This window comes from Dermacentor andersoni, chromosome 8, assembly GCF_023375885.2.
Source record: "Dermacentor andersoni chromosome 8, qqDerAnde1_hic_scaffold, whole genome shotgun sequence".
Classification (NCBI taxonomy): Eukaryota; Metazoa; Arthropoda; class Arachnida; order Ixodida; family Ixodidae; genus Dermacentor; species Dermacentor andersoni.
Genome location: NC_092821.1, coordinates 29,134,957 through 29,150,283, shown reverse-complemented (window position 1 = coordinate 29,150,283; position 15,327 = coordinate 29,134,957). Strand labels below are relative to the sequence as shown.

Genomic DNA, 15,327 nt, shown 5'->3' with positions numbered 1-15,327 from the left:
ACACGTAACCTTTCTGGTGGAGGTCAGCGATCCCCGTCCTTACCACGGAACTCCGAAGTGGTCGGCACACCGAGCTTGTCACCATGCCTCCCGGTGACGAACCCGCCTCCGCAACGGCTTCGGCTCGTCCGAATGCTCCAGTCGTCACGGTTGCCCCACATCGTGACCCAGGTGTGTTCTCTGGCCTGGAGGGACAGGATGTCGACGACTGGATCAAGCTCTATGAACATGCGAGCGCTAATAACAGGTGGGACCCAACGATTATGCTCGCCAACGTTCGACACTCACCTTGAGCGTCTCACAACTATACTTGATGTATTTCGAAAGGCGAAGCTGCAACTTAACTCATCCAAATGTCGTTTTGGCCACCGACAAATTACTCTTTTGGGCCATCTAGTTGACGCTTCCGGAGTACAGCCTGACCCCGACAAAACTCGCGCTGTCCGAGAGTTTCCGGTTCCGAAGACAGCCGCAGACGTTTGAAGTTTTGTAGGGCTGTGCTCGTACTTTCGTCGTTTTGTTCCAGATTTTGCGACAATTGCTAGGCCCCTAACTAATCTTTTGAACAAAGGCGTACAATTCTCGTGGGGTACTGCAGAAGCCGCCGCCTTCTCTCGTCTCGTCGCTCTTCTAACCTCACCACCCATTCTCGCCCACTTCGACCCTGATGCCCCTACAGAATTACGTACAGATGCCAGCGGTCATGGCGTAGGTGCCGTCTTAGCCCAGTGTCAGCGTGGCAAGGATCGCGTTATTGCTTATGCGAGCCGCCTCCTAGCACCATCGGAGCGCAACTATTCCATTACGGAACGCGAATGCCTTGCTGTTGTCTGGGCGGTTGCAAAGTTCCGTCCTTACCTTTACGGTCGCCCTTTTTCCGTGGTCACTGACCATCATGCTCTTTGCTGGCTCTCATCGCTAAAAGATCCTACAGGCCGGCTTGGTCGATGGGCTTTGACGCTACAGGAATTTTCATATTCCGTGGTGTACAAGTCTGGCCGCCTGTACCAAGACGCTGACAGTTTGTCGCGTTACCCTGTTGACGACTCTGACTCCTCCAATATTGCCAGTGCTTCTTGCGTATTCTCGGTATCCCAGCTGCTTCATTTCGCCGACGAGCAACGCCATGACGCCTACATCAGAGCACTCATCGACCGTTTTGAACACTCTCCGGCCGATGCTACTCTACGCCTCTTCGTCCTCCGCGACGGTACTCTGTACCGTCGTAACCTTCATCCAGACGGCTCTGAGTTCCTGCTTGTAGTACCTAAACACCTCCGCTCCACCGTTCTAGAAGAGCTTCACGACGCACCAACGGCAGGACACCTCGGCGTATCTCGAACCTATGACCGTGTACGTCGCCGTTTTTTCTGGCCGGGCCTTGCCCGTTCCGTACGACGTTACGTCGCCGCTTGTGAACTTTGCCAACGACGCAAGAAGCCTTCCCAGCTCCCGGCTGGTTACCTGCAGCCGCTCGACATCCCTGCCGAGCCCTTCCATCGTGTCGGCTTGGACCTTCTAGGCCCATTTCCGGAATCTACATCAGGAAACAAGTGGGTTGCAGTCGCGGTGGACTACGCGACCCGCTACGCCGTAACCCGTGCTCTTCCGACCAGTTGTGCAACTGATGTTGCGGACTTCCTGCTACATGATATCATATTGATGCATGGTGCTCCGCGTCAATTGCTTACAGACCGCGGCCGCACCTTTTTGGCCAAAGTCATTGACGACATCATGCGTGCCTGCTCAATACAGCATAAATTTACCACCTCCCACCACCCCCAAACGAACGGCCTCACTGAGCGTTTGAACCGCACCCTTACAGACATGCTATCCAAATACGTTTCAGACGACCACCGTGACTAGGACCTGGCTCTACCTTACATTACCTTTGCATATAACTCTTCCCGTCTCGAAACTGCTGGCTTTTCCCCGTTTTACCTCTTGTATGGCCGTGAACCGATGCTACCACTGGACACTGTGCTTCCGTCCGCCACAGCTTCAACTAGCGATTATGCCCGTGATGCAATCGCCCATGCTGACCATGCGCGCCAACTTGCGCGCGCTCGTCTACAAGTGTCTCAAGACAAGCAGAAACAACGCTACGACCTCCGTCACCGTGATGTCCATTTTGTGCCCGGAGCCCTCGTGTTGCTTTGGTCGCCATCGCGTAAAGTCGGCCTTTGTGAAAAACTGCTTTTCTGTTACACAGGCCCATATCGCGTGATACGCAAAGTGACCGATGTCACCTATGAAATCCTTCTAGCCACGCCCACGACGTCCTCTGCTGTGACAACCAGTGACATTGTCCACGTTGCCCGACTCAAGCCCTACAACTCTCCATGCCCCTTTGATATTTAACAGCACCGTGACGGTGCTTTTGCCGCCGGGGGGTAATATTACGATATGATTCCGCGAGAGACGAGCCGCCGCGAGAACGACGAAGAATTTGGTCGGTGCCCTCGGCACGAGCGAGTGTCAGCCTGGCTGCCTGGCTCCAGTGTAAATAGCGTGTAAATAGCATCTCTCGTCTGTGTCTTTCCACACGTAACAATATTTTGAAAGGAGCGTCCAGCTCGGGGCACGATCTACCCCTGTATGTTGGGTAGTCGTTCAGCCCGGCAGTGTCCAACTGCGGGCCAGGTTTTCCAGGATTTCCAGCACGTCGTCTTTTCCAGACAGGGATAAAAATTTCTTGGGGTGTGGTTCCAGGAGGAGTCAAAGTGGCATACACGTGTGAATCACCTGATTACCGCATTAGCACAAATAGTTGGGTGTTCTTACAAAACCGTGCACTAAATTCCACTAAGATTAAAGATAAGCATGTACTATGCACTCTTCCATTCAAAGGTAACTTACGGAACGGGCAACGATATCGCAAAGAAATGGCCATAGACTTCTACTATGCAAAAGGAAATAATGTGCGGGTTAGAAAAGTACAGGAGAAAATTACAACACCTGCCAACTGTCCGCTCTTCATAAAACATTTCATGCTCAGGGTGGATCAGTCATACTATCTTAAGTTGCTCCAGGTAATTCAACAAACTGTATACACAGAGACACATAGAAAAATCATGTTACTATTTACGAGAACAAAGGAAACAAGCTCATAAATTAAGAACCAATTATAGAAAACAAAGTGCTGCGTAACCGACACATCATGTTCTCAGTATTCTTCCAGATAGATTGAACTTTAAAGTTTGTAATGCTGCCTTTCTAAACAATAAAGAGCTTAATAATAACCAGATGTATACAATACCAACATTACTGATTGGATTTTCATGCCTGTACCAATGCCTTAATCATTCACAAATTTGTATCCTTTTTAGTTTCATGTATACTGTACCTTCAGTGTATCCTCACGCATTCTGCGTTTTTCATTTTTGGAAGTTTTTTGTTTCGTTATGTCTCGTATAGTGGACGATAGAACACTGGACTTTTGTTAACGGAGGTTAACTGGGTTTATTAAGCATGAAGTACACAGGAATGGGTGTGGTTACATGGAGGTACAGAGAGTAGAGTGACCGACCAGCAGGAGAGGAGCGGGAGAGCCAGACGCAACTTGATATGTCGTCTGCTCAGAGTTCATAGAGGAGGAGGGCTGCCGCGACGGTGGGAGCGGAGGTTTCAGAAGGGGCGCGTGGCCAGCACGTGCTAGGGTGCCTCGATGCCTGCCCGCCGCGCCGCCGTTCAGGGTGGTGATAGCCCCGCGGCGCCGCCATTTTGGTTTGAAGAAGCGCCTCGCGCGCCCGCCGAGCTATCGTTGCAGAGGGCAGGATTCTCACCAATCGCATCGGAAGCTGAAATTTTCTGGCATGTGTGGAATTATGCTTTCGTGCTGAAATGCAGAGCTCATATTCTGTTGTAAAAAAGCACAGTAGTCATGTTGGCAGAGCGCTGCGGTGTTACGAGGAGAGGCGATTGGCGAGTTGGAATGTTAATTGAGTTTTCACTGTCGCAATATTATTTCGTTTGGACGGTGGAAACATTTTTTGACAAAACCGTTTGTGAAATTACACATCGCTTTTCTGTTCACGTGTTGGTAGGCTCCCTCGAAACTTTGAAGCACATGTTTCGTTTGCTGCGTTTAACAGCAGTTCACGGCCTTATATCACAGAGTCCCGGCCGTATTTTTATTTCACAGTGATCCTGTACACGATGAGTCTAGATTACACATGAGCTACAATTTTGAGCTTCCAATTAGTGTATTGGTGGCATAATAGCACTCTGCATAATCATATCTCTAAAGCAAATGCGGAGGTTTAAATGTGTTTTTAATAACAGCGGTCGTTTCATGCACTCAGTGAGGTTTACAGAAAACAGGTAGCTTGCGAAAATGTATATAGGCCTTGCAAAATAAATTTTATTCAAGGTTAGCACCAGCGACTGTCTTGCTGCCATATCCGTCACATGAATCATCAGGCTGCATCAGCAAACGCAAATAGATGCGTAGCCTCAGCGTTACAAAGCGCTCAAGTAGTCTTTTGTTCAGAGTGGGGTGGTCACTGCAGTGCACCGAAAAAGGAGGTACACATTCTTCCAGGATGCGCCTCAAAGTTTTCATGGGGCTTTTCAATCGGCATATGTCACTTTCCTCAGAAAACTTTTTGAAGGCACTCTCCCAGCTTTCAACGAGGATCAGTACTCCACGACTAACGTAAGTAAGGTTCCTTCCACCACTCAGATATTCCTTCATTTGTACAAGAGCATGTTCCTCTCCTACTTCTGCAGTAAGCGCATTTGTGCACACAGCACAAGAAGTTACAGTTGACAGCAGTGGCCTCACCAGAAACCCTGCTAGGTGGGCCACAATGTTGCTTTCAATATGAGAAAGAGGCTCAAGATCTTCAAAATCAAAGTCATTTACGTCAACTGGGACTTCTTGCTGTACGTGCCTAATTTCCGCAGAAAAAATGTTTACGAGGTACTCACTGTCATCAGTGTCATAACTGGTGGATTTTGGCACTTTCAAGAACTGGCTCAACGGAAAGAATCTTTATGGCATTTTTCACGTCATATGGACTCGGGACTGGTTTCAGCATTCTTATAACAGAGAATAAGTTCTCCAGGCAGTCCTGTGCAAACCGTCCTGCTAATACAAACTTGTATCCACATTCCTTCAGGAGAAAAATGTGCAGCTGCAAAATAACATTCGTCGACATAACAACACCTGCCTGCAGTGGCGTAGCAACAGGGGGGGCCGGGGGGCCGTGGGCCCCGGGTGCAAGGGGCCAGTTGGGGGGGGGGGGTCATATACGCCTGAAGACACCCCTCTTTCCGCCAGCTTGACTGGGCGCAAATTGCAAAGAATGCTCCGGTATCAGTAGCCCGAGCTCATGCACCCGATGCGTTGCGCCGCAGAATTGTCGACTGCAGCTCTATCAACACCCCACGAAATAATTGCACGAATGTGCGGGCTAAAAAATTTAAATCGCGAAATGGTCACTAAACTACTCGCCTTAGCGGAACGTTTCATGTGGAGTGCGCTCGTGCTGTGTGTTCATGTTGGGAGCAGGAGTCGCTAAACATACAGTGAGGCGTTGTAAGGCGTTTGGGCTCTTGGGTCCCTCTTCCGTTCAGAACGCGCAGCGAAGACGAACAAAGACAGCAGCGAGCGGGTGTTCAACCAGCGGGCCCGGCGCTCGCGTTTACGGCGAAGCGTTCGTTGAGAGCGACGTTGCATAAGTGGGGCCGTCAAAAGTCGCGAATAGGATTCTCTGGATCGCCTTCAGACTCGGTTCGGCCGAGGAGTTTGGCGGCGTATGACTCGACAGGCTGTAGTCGCGGGCCCGCCGCGATGTCCCGCTCGCTTTTACTTCCCCTCTCCCGCTCGCTCCGAGAAGCCGCTGCGAAATCTGCCGGTATGTTTCACGCTTTCCTTCTTACCCTCGAAAGTTTCAGAAAACTGTTGTTGTTGCGTGACTTCATGTCACAAGAACAGTGTCTGTATCAGCTGCACAGAATTTTATAAAAGAAAAGGTGAATTTTGTAAGGATATTTCCTGATCGAGATTCTATGAAGTTGTGTCTTTTTGTGATTACTAGGAACTCGGTAGCGCGAAAAATATGGCAGATAAGTAATAACCATATCCTTAATGATCCCGTAATTAGTACTTATAGAGGAAGCACTTCAATTCGAGAATTGAGGACTCAAAGTCATAATATTAACTCAACAAAGACTTCTTAAACAAAATCGTTTTGGTTGCTACAACCTACAGTACTTTGGCACTGCGGGCGGCACCCAGTATATGGCAGCAGCGAAAGAAATACGAAATAGTGGACCAGTGAGGTTGATCCCTTAATCCTCTCCATTGCGAGTGCAGACCAACAGTAGTGCAAGCTTTCGCTGGTACGGGCTTCATCGCGGCCTTTTCTTTCTTTTTTTATGGTGACGCCAAGAATCGACGCGAAGCGTGCTCTATTCTGTTCCCAATCTTGCGGTGGTACCGCAGCTCGGATAATCACGTTTGTACGTATAGCAGCAAATGAAAACAAGGCTGTATTGATCAGAATGAAGAGAACTCGTAATTGTCGTAGCATTGGCGCCCGCGCAGCGGGGAGGCAGGTAGCATTTTATAATAGGGTGGGGAGGTCAGCGTCACTGACAAACAATTTAATTTTCGTTTTCGTTCAGGGCTGCCCACAGACAGAATACTGCGTGCCATAGTACCTACGACGATTTTTGTGAAGTTGTTGTTGGGCAAGATATGAATGTCGGGCTCCAATTTTGCAAATGCAATATTGCCGCTAAAATTGGTAATTACAGCTTTATTATAAAGATATTTTTTGTTACTTGTGACGTGAGTCATGTTTCCCACGATGCCGCATTTGTATTGGCTGCCAAGCCTTACAGTCTGGCAGAAGATGTGCACATGGGCTTATCACCCGTTATCAGTGCAGCACCCTGTGTTATTTGGCGCAGGAAAAATAGCGTGTATATTTGCTGCATTCGCGATCTCTGGAAAAGAACCCGAAGGAGAGGGGGACACGGGGAACGTGCGCGGTATCCAAGGCGGCTGTACTGGGGCTGAAACCCGGAAATTGTCGATATCCTCGCCTTCCTCGACTACATAGGGGGGGGGGGGGGGGGTGACAGAAGACCTATGGGCCCCGGGTACCAGACGACCTAGCTACGCCACTGCATGCCTGGCATGGCTTCCATACCTTCTTCACACCAATGCTTAGGCTATTAATGACCTCAACAGTGAGGTTTAGCACTGAAATTGCTTCCCTGTATTTCTCTTCATTCATGAAGCTAAGAGCCACAACTGGGTGGCGAGCTGTCATCAGGGAGTACCACTTTGAGATCAGTTCAAGAAACCACGCAGTTGTCTCAGCTTCAGGTGGTAGTAGCCGCTGCTCGATATAATACCGAATAGCTGCAGGCGACTCTCTAAATATTTGTACAGCTATTCCTACTTTCATTTTTGTAAAGTACCCAGTGGACACATGCACATGGGTTAAATTAGGTGCAACTTGTAGCTGATCGCTAAGTTCAAAAGAGCCTCAACGTGTTCGACTGTTATTTCAATTGTCGGTAAGTTGAACCGTGAAACTATCTCGCTACTCAGCTGCATCGGATCTTTCCGAACAAAATGTCCCCTCACGTTCGTCAGCACATGGGCAGGGTCTGGCATAAAATGTAGTGTCTCGTTGCTTATGAAGGGATGCGGCACACTGGACACTGTAACAGCGTTGCGAGAGCTGCTTAAGTTCAGTGACCTCCACATCGCGCGGTTGGAGCTTCCCATGTCAGAAGTGACACACCGCACACGAAGGCCAATGTCTGTGCAGAGCTTGATAAGGTGGAATACGAAGTCCTTGAGCACATCTCCACTGACGTAAGCACCTGTGTAATGAAAAGCAATTGTTTCCAACGGGTATTTGTGCCACCCACCATAAAGACAAGCGCATGCTTTGCTGGCTGGTCAGATGAAGGCAATGTTATCATTCCAAGCAGAGTATCGTTGCCACGGTCAAGTTCTATCCCACTCCGGATTTCCATCTCATCAAGAAATAGTATGCAATCTTTTTCGATATCTTTCATTGAAGATATTTTTGTTTGCACTGCAGACAATATTTCATGCAGCACGCCAGGCTTGAAAGACAGATGCTGCAATCTTCTACATAGTGTGCGCCGTGATGGCAGGGGGTAGCCTTGCTCTATGAGGAGGTCATAACCTGTACTTCCACAGGCGAACTTGAGTTGCAGTGCTTTTTTTACTGTGTCGGCACTCCACGTGCGGCATGTTCTATCCTGCCTTTCTAGAGCTGTCTTCTGGTCTTCGTTCAGATATTTCAAGTTGGCAGACAACATTGTGACCTTTGTTTCCAGCTTGGCTGCTTGCCTCGCAGCAGTCCTCATCTTCTTTTTAGCGACAGACAGACTTTCCTTAAGCTGAGAGTTTTTCTTCTGCATGTCCTGGAGAGCTTTCCGCATTTCGCTTGTTGACAGGGAGTCAACATCCAGGATGTCACAGTGCTCCTCCTGTTCCTCTTCTTCTGTGCTATCGCTGATGCAGAGTTCACCTGTGTCTAGCTCCTGATCGTTGGGAGATTAAGGTCTGGGTGAGGCAATATCTGTCGACTGAAATGATTCGGTAGCTGAAGTTGCAGAATCAGCTAAACTTCGTCGCCTCGCAGGAGGTTTCCTGCATTTCGGTTGCGCTGCATGGAGAAATAAAGGCATTCATATTCAATACGCATAGCGCTTGTAATTGGAAGCAACACAGTGACTCACAAGAAATCATTACTTACGTCTAAAATCAAAGAGAGTCGGAACTGCAGTAGACTTCAGCAGCCGCCGCCCGTCTTGTCAAGCATTTTCGTACTGGTCAGGCTCAAAGTGACGCTAGAAAATGTTAACACGGAAGCAATCTTAGAGACAAGCAGACCACACATGCAAGCACACAGAGTAAGCGGGACAGGCTCTTCTGAACTATCATGCAGAGGCACTTATATTCACGAAAGTGTCATATTGACACCACCGAGCTGATCACTGCTAACATTTTGGTTATTTACTGGGATGCTGAAACAAATTCGCAGCATCGAACATTCGGCTTATAGCACCGCGATTATTCACGTACCGCTATCAGGATCGCAGTGAAGGTGCACTGAGTCGCGACACGTTGCGCGCACTAAGTAGAGCGACATAAGCATGCGCACCTGCAGCTGCAAACAAACAAGACAGAACAGTAAAGGGAAAACTACCGAAGGCACCTAAGTCTCCCTACATAGGCTTTCCAAAAATATATGACTAAATAATGCAGCGTAAACAGCAATTTAATTACAATTAACTAGCAGTAATTAATTGAAACCTGTAATGAGCGCAGCGTAGTTATACTGGACATAAGCTATCCAACGATATAACACTTGCGGCTGTATACTAAACATAGGCTGCACAGCCACCGCGGACACATTCTGTACACGTCACGTATGAAGAAGAAATGCTACGCGTTAAACGACGGCCGACCAACTTAGACAACTTCCCTATCAAACTCCGAGGCACAAGCAAGCTTCGATCACATACCTCGCATATCTTAGATGTGTCAGTCGCTTTCCACTTCTCCCGCTTCACTTGAGCCTCCCACTTCTTTCTTCTCTCAGGGTCTCGGGGAAACCGAAAAGTCCGCAGTCCTTTTTTCCATGTGCCGGTGCACAGCGGAACGCAGCAGCCCGTCATTCTCTTATCTTGTTCACCCACCCACGCGTGAACGATAAGAATACTGTTACACTGCAAGAGCGTGTGCGAAAATGTTTTCAATGTCGGTTGCTCACGAGAGCACGAAAATGCCGCCTCACCAACTCCATAGAATAAAGAACAACTTTAGAGAAGGGAAACTGTACCTTCCGCAGTGGTTCGAAAATAAGCAGCGGCAGCGCATGGAACTTACCTAGGTGGACGCCAGATGACGCTGCTAAAACAGGAAGCGGAATTGCGCATTTTTTTTTTAGAGCATTATTCAATATGGCCGCTTTTTGCCGGTCGTGTACGCTTGCATCCGCTCGTACGCGCCGTACTCGCCTCGGCTGCCGCGTAGCCGGTGCGTTCTAATTGCCAGGAGAGCAAAGAGCCTCTACTGACGCCCATACAAACAAGCCACAAGTGAGTGAACAGAACGTGCGACTTTATTGGCAGAAGACCAGCAGTGTATGTACATTCTCGTGCAATAGCAGAAATAAAATTTGTATGTCGAGATACACTGGAATCTTTGACGCGAGCTCGTAAACGGCTCACCGTCGTCGTCACACATGGCGGTCTAGTAACGAGCGAAAACCAGCGGCTCATGCAGATTGGTCAGTGTCCCGCCTGTTTGCAGCGGCAGTCGCCGTTAAAGATGAGCAACTAACACTGCGAAACAATCGGGTGAACCAGGCATCTGCTGCCGCAGCCAACACAGCGACTTGGACTACCCGGCATTTTAGCCTTAACTCCTTTCCAACCTGCACGTTACTTTTCTTTCGGGGGCCGCTAATGTGTGGCTCGCACTTGGTGTCCCACATTGTCTCAATATGGACAAGTCGCTTTCGTGGGCATCACCTTCATCAGCCACTTTTGCGGGCCTTTGCACCCAACTTCACACACGTCGGACTATGTAAGCACGTATGCCGGTCTCCGTTCGTGCTTAATCGCGGCCGAGAAAGGCAACAGGCACAATTTGCCCATGGCTGCAGCAGGAAAGGCTGAACGTGAACGGGGAGCACGAATCACGGTGTGTAAATTGGGAGTCTATGGCGCTGTGCAGATTGCAGGAGCAAATGCTTACTTCGAGAAACTGCTTTCCAGTGCAACTGACCAGGCCGCCACATCCGATAAGCATAACACGGCGACCGTAACCAAGTGAGATAACAGCAAAAATAAACTGCAATCATTCACCACATAGTGTTCAGAGAATACATTATACATTGGCTACAAACCATATGGCAACAGTGAGCATTCACATACACGGGTCTCTTAGGATACATTCAGCTGCCTACTTACAGGCATAATGCTTGCCTTCGTCGCATGTGGTGGTCTGGTAACGAGCGACAAACAGCAGTAAAAACAGATTGGACAGAGCGTCGCACCTGTTTGAACCGACAGTTGCCGTTGAAGATGAGCAACTTCCATTGCGAAGCAATCAGGTGATGCAGGCATCTGCTGCCACAACCAACACAGCGAAATGGACTATCCGGCATTTTAGCGTTAACTCCTTTCCAACCTGCATGTTTCTTTTCTGTCGAGGGCCACTAATGTGTGGCTCACATTTGGTGTCCCACTTTGTCTCAATATGGACAAGTCGCTTTCGTGGGCATCACCTTCGGCAGCCATTTATGCGGGCCTTTCCACCCATGTGGCTATGAACTTCAAACACGTTGGACCATGTAAGCATGTATGCTTGTCTCCGTTCGCGCTTAATTGCGACTGAGAAAGGCCGCAGGCACAATTTGCACATGGCTACAGCAGGAAAGGCTGAACGGGGAGCACGAATCATGGTGTGTAAATTGGGAGTCTATGTCGCTGTGCGGACTGCAGGAGCAAATGCTTACCTCGAGAGACTGCTTACCAATGTAACTGAGCAGGCCCCCACATCCGAGAAATGTAACACGGCGACCACAACCATGTGGGGCAGCAAAACCAGATTCTGCAATCTATCATTCAGTGTAGCTTGCGCAAAGACCCAGGCTATCGAGGAAGAAGAGCAACCATCAACGAGACTAGGAATATGGAAAATGAGAAAGCTTGCATTCAAGAGAGAAGCCACCCTGCTCTGCAAGCAATGAAGGCCAAAAACATCAAGAAAAGTAAAATGGTGCATAGCAAACAGTGCGTAGGTTAATGCAAGAAACATGTCGATGTTGCATCAGCTATTTCAGGAGAGGAATTGTGCATGACAACATGCACTAAAAGGTACTGCTACAGATATGTTATGCTACTAGACAGTGACTGGTATTAAGTATCAGCGAAGAATCGGTTGACCTTTATGTTTGGATGAGGATGAATGATCTCTAACGAGAATGGGCAATGAAAAAGCTTGCATTTATAGAAGAAAAATTACACTTGGCACAAATGGAATTGACATGGCCAGGAAGCTGATTAAGGGCAAACTGATGGAACTCTTTTGGCCAGCGTCGTCCGTGCTTGATCAGAAGTTGCAGGCGCATCTGAAGACGAAGAATTTCCATAAAGTCCTTTTTGAGTTACCTGGATGACTAAGCCAATTTGTCCGCGCTGGTGGAATGGTGGCTGAAGCTCTTTTCAGTCTTGACACAGTGCTCTGCAGACTTGATATGTCATGTAAATTCTTCTGCATGCGCTTCTTTGTTGGTGGTGTAAAAGCCTTGCAAATTCAGGTCCAGCCCCTTTCTGTTGGTGTGGATAGGAGCTCCTGTGATGACCAAGGTATGCTTGGCATGGACTCTGTTGGGGCAGAACGGTGACACATGAGATACAGCACAGATTAGCCAAACTCATGTGTGTTTTCTTTTATGTTTGAACCAATTATACTGAACCATAAACATGAGCAAACATTCATTTCCGCTGCAAACAAATGACATGTATCTCAAGACTAGCAAGACAATACAGCATATATCAAGCATATTTATTTCTGAACCACATGTTGTTTACCTTGTAGTAGCAGCCAATGTCCACACAATGGCCTTGTTGTAGCAGGCAGCAGCTTCTGTTTAGTGTGTGGAGTGTGTTGCTTTATACTGGTGCCATCCTCATTACTGCATGTCTGGAACAGAAATTTTGACTGAATCAGAAATTGAAAAAAAGCACAATTTTGCAATATGAAATGCAAGGTGTGACATATATATTGTAATGGTTTGCGACTACAGAACACATGCAAATATACCCTGTCTGTTCTAGGGCGCTTAAGCACCACGTTAAATAAATATTGCTGTTGTCCATAAATTTATGCCTGCCTAACTATACAATGCATGTGAACAGTTTAAGTATTATTAATATCACAAATGAGAACATTTGTGCGTTCATTTATACACTGGAAGAGATCACACTGCTGGTTCCACAAGCAAATACATGAAAGTCATGAAGCTATTAAAACTGATGCATTATTTTTCTGCACGAACGTGATGCACTGCTGCAGTACTGCAAAAATAAATGCCCTACGGTAAACCAAACTGAATAGCAAGAACATTTGGAACCAACAAGTACGAAATATGAGTGAATTATCACGCTTGCAACTGTTTAATACATTAAATTCTGTACTTTCACATCATTTTACCAAAGGATTATTCGATTTTGTGGACGAAAAAAGTTGCCGGCGGACTCGAAAATAAGTTTTATACGTATATTGTTAAGGCTACCCAGTCACCTATGGCCACGGCTACAATAAGATGAAAAATGAGGCGCGCGTTCCGATATCGCTCTTTCTTTCCCGATTGTGTGTATAACGACAGCCTCGCCAGTAACGGTTTATTTAGGAAACAGCAACGGAGGATCCCGACTGCCATATGCTGCGCAGGATCTAGTTCGTTAACTTGTCTCCGCCTGTAAGTTAATGAGACGAATATTATATAACGATTCAAGCAGCGGTGTTAAACGACTCACCGTTATTACCGTTGTCAGCCGCACCAGAATCCAGCTCCCGTTTCGATGCAGACGTGTTCCGAATGGCTCACGACCAATACCCAACTTTCGGGCTTACATGTCCGCTTGCAAACACGTCACTTCACCCCAGGTTAAATAACGCGTGACATCGAAGCGCAATAAACTAGTTTTAGCGAAAAAGAAGCAACCAGTCTGAGCGCACGAACGAATGAATCCGTGCCGCCATGTACTCGAAAATACCGGTAAAAATTTTAAATCCAGGCCCGAGGTCACGTGAAAGATCGATGATGCTGAACGCTATTTGCGTTTATAATGACAAAGAAACAATAAACTTACTTACAAAGAATACAATATCAAATTAGCAATGATAATGTCGCCCTCTTTTTCATGTAATAAACGTGCTTCAGTAATTGTAGGAGAAAGTTTGCAAAAAAAATTGCGCTTATTACGGCGCCTCCAGCGGAAAATGTTCAAACTAACGTAAGCATCCCGAAGTGATATTACTATGCTGGTTTTGTTAGCAGCAGCGCGCGGTCGATTTTTTCGCCCTCTGTGGCCATTTGTTGAACTTGAGAGTGTGCGGGGCCTGCCAACTCGTCGACTGCACGGGAGACACGTGCAGCGGGCAGCAACGTCGAACCAAAATGGCGGCGCGTCTGCCGAACGGCGGCGCGGAGCGGTACAAAAGCTGTCACCACCCTGGAACGGCGGTGCGGCGAGCAGGCATCGCGGCACCCTAGCACGTGCGGGATGGTGGCGCCATCTCTTGAGCTTTCTTGTAACATCCTTCCTTTTTTTTGGTGATGACCTTTCAACCGACGACAAAATCCTCGAACCTCTTGGGAAGTATTGTGTTTCTTTGAGGTCTGATGGTGGTGCGGTTTGCCTGATTTGTCGCGCTGGTACCCTCTTCTAGTTGCGGTGTAGTGTCGGGCTGTTTGTGTTGGCTGCTATCGGCAGTCGCGGAAGGTCTTGGTCTGATAAATACTCGGTTCCTTCGCAGCACTCTTTCACCTACTTGAACTTCATACGACCTTTCGTCAATTCTTCTAGCTATTGTCCCTTTGACCCATGCCCTGCCTTTCAGTGGTCGAACTGTGACACTTTTACCTTCGCTTAGGCTCGGCAAATCCTTGGCTTGTCTGTTGTAGTACAACGTTGCTTTTTGCCTTTTCGCCTTTTCTCGCTCACGTCGACTGCTTTAGGTTGCAGTAGCTCCGATGGTGTTGGCAAAGTCGTTCTAGTGCGGCGACTCATGAGTAATCGCGCTGGACTAGCGTTGAGTCCTTGCAGCGGAGTGTTTCTGTAATCAAGAAACGCCATTTGTGGATCTGAGTGGCTGTCTTCTGCTTTCTTGAGCAGCATTCTTGCCGTCTTTACGGCTGATTCAGCCATTCCATTGGAACGCGGGTTGCTGGGCTTGACGTTTTATGTTCGAAGTTCCAGCTTTTCGAAAAGTTGTCGAATTCGTCGCTGGTGAATTGTGGTCCGTTGTCGCTTATCAGGATTCTTGGTATTCCGTGTCTTGCAAAGTGAGACTTTAGTTTGAGTATTACTTGATTGGAGGTCATTGATTTCAGTTGGTCCACTTCCCAAACGTTGCTGTAGTAATCCACTCTGATCAAGAAGTTATTTCCGTTCAATTCGAAAATGTCGCATCCAACGCGCTCCCATGGATAGCTTGGTTCTGGGTGAGGAGAGAGTTCCTCGTTGCTGGGAGTGTGCGTGCTTTTGACACACTTCGCACCCTGCGATGAGGTCTTATAATTCTGC

At 47.9% G+C, this 15,327-nt stretch overlaps 1 long non-coding RNA gene across 1 annotated transcript; it reads right to left on the bottom strand.

The window, feature by feature from the left end:
• Nucleotides 1–10,105: 10,105 nt before the first annotated feature.
• Nucleotides 10,106–13,798, bottom strand: LOC140220006 (uncharacterized). Its single transcript, XR_011896253.1, has 3 exons — nt 13,555–13,798; nt 12,607–12,718; nt 10,106–12,399 (listed from the first exon to the last, which is right to left on the bottom strand). It is a non-coding gene; the product is annotated as an uncharacterized lncRNA (long non-coding RNA).
• Between the last annotated feature and the right edge of the window lie 1,529 nt (nt 13,799–15,327).